Below are 4592 nucleotides of genomic sequence, written 5' to 3'. Positions count from 1 at the left end.
CATTAGCGCAGAAAGACAAAAAGAGGAAGAAAGAAAAGAAAAGAAAAGAAAAAAAACATCAATTCAACACTAAGTGCTCCTAATGGTCGCACACTACAAGGTCCAACGGAACCTATTGAAGCAAGCCAACACGCTCACAGCATTACGACGGGCGATGGCGAAGCCAAGGCGTTGGAACAGCCGAGCACGGGAATCATTTGACACCTCGTTTAAGCGAGTTACCAACGACAACAAAACAATTGCTGTTATCGGCTCCGCCCAATGCAATTAGGTGTAGTTTGAAAGATCTTTTAGTCTACTTTTTTTCTAGTAAATCCATTGATTATGTAGAAGCTGTATCATTGGCTAATGCCTTTTGTATTCGGATGACGCGTCAGAGAAAAGAAAACTTGCGCAGTTGGTTGAATTAGAACATTGTTTTATATTTGCACCAACAATAAAGCAATCACTTTACTCGAGCACTTGAGAAGTGAATCACGTAGAAGTTTTAATCCAACGTTAATTTTTAAACAAGCAGTGAAGGTTGTTCGCTTGAACTGCCGCAAAGATGGTTGTTGAAGTGTTGATAGAGTACTGGTAAGTAATTATATATTTTTGGGGGTGAGGTGGGTCGGTGGGGGAACAAACCAACCAACAAGCAAAAAAAAAAAAAAACCCAAAAACCCTGATGTGCAGAGCATTGGTTTATTTCAATATCGTCGTTCGTTAACTTATTTTGAATTTACATTTTATATTTATATATGTATGTTTATATTTTGCCTATAAAAAAATATTGTTTATGTAACTTAGATTTCTGTTCCAAGGTATAGACTAGCCTAGGTGCGGCTTTTCTAACTATGAAAGCAACTGAAATACAAAGTTGTCAAGCTACAAGTCGACACCGATCAAGCAGACGACTATGATCAAAAGCGTTCCAACTATGACCATCTCATCATTTTGAGAGACAACGCAAACATGAACTACATTATCTAATGCGACGTTTTACCTTTTTAAGATGGTAGTTTAAGGGAAATTTGACTGTTGCCAGCAAACAAGCGAAAACGTAGAGGTTTCTAAACGCTTGGGGTGTGATTTACCATTTACCATATATTTACCATTTACCATATATTTACCATATATTATACTTGCTGTATGTAATTTTTTATCTCTTACTCGTTTCTGTCACTTGACAGTGGCCAAGCTGGGTTACACCTTGAAAATTTTTGGTCGAATGAATCGACCCTAATATTTTTTTTAAAGCCTGGTACCTATTCTGTAGGGTTTTCTTTTGCCGATCCGCTAAGATACAAGGATGTAAACACGCCAAAACGAGTTGTCAAGCGATGGTGGGGAACTAACAGAGAGAGAGAAAGAGATTCAGTTGACGTGTCTACTTAACCCTATTGACATCCTAGAACTGTTCCCAAGTACCCCAGTTGTAGAACTGCAGTGAAAATTTTGACACAATAGTCTATTAATAAAAAATGTGTGTGTATATAAAGTGAACAGAATAGCACACTGCGTGGTCTTCTATAGGTACAATAGTTCGGTTAAGATAAAGATCTTCACCCATTAACAAAAAAAAACAAAAAACAACCTAACCTGCTGGGTGTTAATAATATGACAGAAAAAAAAATTGCGCAAACGAACCTGGGGGTGGGGACAGGACTTTTGAAAAATTCACAAGATCCGATTTTTTCGTCATAACTTTCGGGAAAATGGATTTACGTTGATTTTTTTTTTTTTACGGAATCCCACGGTTTTGGTTATGGAGGATCCGATTCTGAAAACAAATTTTCAAAAATCGCATTTTCAGAACTTCAGCCCCTCCCCCTCTTCATTTTTCACTTTTTCCTGAAATTTTTTTTTTTTTTGCAAAATACGTAAATAAAATACGAAGATTAGGATTCTGAAAAAAATTTGTTTGTAAAATTTCAATTTTTCAACAAATATATATAGGAGTGGCTGTGTGGTAAGTAGCTAGGTGCAGGAGTGGCTGTGTGGTATGTAGCTAGGTGCAGGAGTGGCTGTGTGGTAAGTAGCTTGCTTACCAACCACATGATTCCAGGTTCAGTCCCACTGCGTAGCACCTTGGGCAAGTGTCTTCTACTATAGCCTTGGACTGACCAAAGCCTTGTGAGTGGATTTGGTAGACAGAAATTGAAAGAAGCCTGTCGTATATTATATACGACGTATATATATATATGTCGTATATATATATATATATATATATATATATATAATATATATATATATAATATATATATATATACACTTTTATGTCCAAGGGGAGGCCGCCCCTTGGACAAAAAAGTGTATACAGCTCATTGGAGCACTTCTATTTCCAGTCCGTTGTATATCTTGAGCGTTATTGTCACTCAAGATATAACTTCATAATTTTGTAATATATATATATATATATACATATATATACATGTATGTCTGTGTTTGTCCCCACAACATTGCTTGACAACCGATGCTATTGTGTTTACGTCCCCGTGATATAGTGGTTCAGCAAAAGGGCCGATAGAATAAGTACTAGGCTTACAAAGAATAAGTCTGGGAGTCGATTTGCTCGACTAAAGGTGGTGCTCCAGCATGGCCACAGTCAAATGACTAAAACAAGTAAAAGAGAAATAGCAACATACAATTCACAATGGAACATAGCAATAAACAACTCCCTTCAATATCTACCCATTTTCCCGAAAGTTATGACGGAAAAATCAGATCTTGTGAATTTTCCGAAAGTTCTCTCCCCACCCCCAGGTTCGTTTGCGCAAATTTTTTTGTCATATTCGTTTTTCACACAGTTGTTGAAACCCAAATGGTTCTTTCATGTCGCAAATGCTGCAGGTCAAATAGCCCGTCTCTAAGCAACTAAATACTTGTCAAACAAGTACAACTTTGAAGTTTGTTCTGAATTTCATAAAGGTTTCATGCATGACCTGCTACTAGCTTTTGTGAAATGTACATGAAAGCAAATGACTATTTATAAATATATTTCGTTGGTTATCTTACACTAAGTTTATATATATGTATGCTTGCATTTTCTTAAAAAAAGATTTTCAACATTTATCGTGTCTGCCGTTCTATCTAGCTAGCTATCTTTATGAATTTCTATGCGTAAGTGTATGTATGTACACACATATACACACACACATGTATATTTATGTATGTGTATATATATATATATATATATATACATATATGTAAATGTATATGTATATATATTTATATGTAATAAAATAATAAATAAAACATATGCATATATATATACATATATGTACGTACCTACATCTATATGTATATATACATGCATATATAGGTTCAGGACACCGAAAAAACGTTGAACACAATGAGAAACGAAAACATAGAAACAGAACCATGGAAACGGACATTTTTTAAACAATGAAAAAACAGGGTACAAGACACAAGGAAATTTCCCTTTCTTCAGCCGCCTCCGTTTCGTCTACTCCGCATTTCGAAGGTAAAGGCGAGATATGTATATATATATGTATGTATATTTATATGTATATATACATCAAAAGTTTCATTAGAGACGATTTAGACATGCTAGAACACCTACCAAAAACAATTAATGAAGAGGCAATATTGGTTACCCTTGATGTTATCAATCTTAATACCAACATCCCCCATGACTATAGAATAAAAGCACTTAAATTCTGGTTGGAAAAGTACCCTGAAGTACTCCCGGAACGCATAAATCAGATCTTTATTATTGAATCTTTAAAATTTATACTTCAGAACAATTATTTTCTATTTGATGACACATACTATTGTTAGGAATGTGGCATTGTGATGGGAATGAAAGCAGCCCCTGTTCTTGCGAACCTCATAATGGGTTACTTTGAATTCACTTTATATAAAGTATCATTTCAGAAATATGGTTATCCATTTTACCTTTACATAAGAGAAAATTGTAAAAGATACCTGGATGACTGTTTTATTTGGAAGGAGAACATCAACAAGCTTTAGGATTTAAAATCAACACTAAATGATATAAATAGTAACATTCAATTCACAATGGAATATAACAAAGAACAGCTCCTATTTTTAGACATCATGATAAAAAAAGTCAACAACCAAATCATAACTGGTATCTATTATAAAGCAACTGACTCAAAACAATGTCTCCTTTTTAGCTCATGCCACCCAAAACACATCAAAATAAACATCCTTTTCAATTTGGCAAAAAGGATTTGCACAATAGTGTCTGATAGAACAACTCGAGACCTTCGTCTTCAAGACCTCAAAACAACGCTTAGTGAAAGACAATATCCACCCTCACTTATAGACGCGGGAATTAAATGTGCCAGAAAATTAGACATAAAAACACTAAGAACAACAAAACATAACACCACACCTCATCTCAAAACACCACTATTTATATCAACACACAACCCCAGAAACAGTGAAGCATTCAACACTGTTGTGCAAAATCTTCCTTTACTAACTACAGATCCAAAAATGAACAACATCCTGAAAACACACAAACTCATCAAATGCAAAGAGCAACACAAATCGCTAAAGAGACTACTAACAAATGCGAAGCTTTACAAAACAACCACGAAACCAACGGTTAAAAAATGTGG

The 4592-nt window shown here is 35.0% G+C and overlaps 1 long non-coding RNA gene across 1 annotated transcript in view; it reads left to right on the top strand.

Moving 5' to 3' along the window:
* The first annotated feature begins 236 nt into the window (after positions 1–236).
* The window catches only part of LOC115219787, a 15114-nt gene continuing 10758 nt past the window's right edge, over positions 237–4592 (top strand). The window contains exon 1 of the long non-coding RNA XR_003882366.2: positions 237–576. This is a non-coding gene — a long non-coding RNA (uncharacterized LOC115219787). The remainder of the gene's footprint in view (positions 577–4592) is intronic.

This window comes from Octopus sinensis, linkage group LG15, assembly GCF_006345805.1.
Source record: "Octopus sinensis linkage group LG15, ASM634580v1, whole genome shotgun sequence".
Taxonomy (NCBI): domain Eukaryota; kingdom Metazoa; phylum Mollusca; class Cephalopoda; order Octopoda; family Octopodidae; genus Octopus; species Octopus sinensis.
Note: the sequence above shows the minus strand (reverse complement) of the source record. Positions and strands in the feature narration are given on the sequence as shown.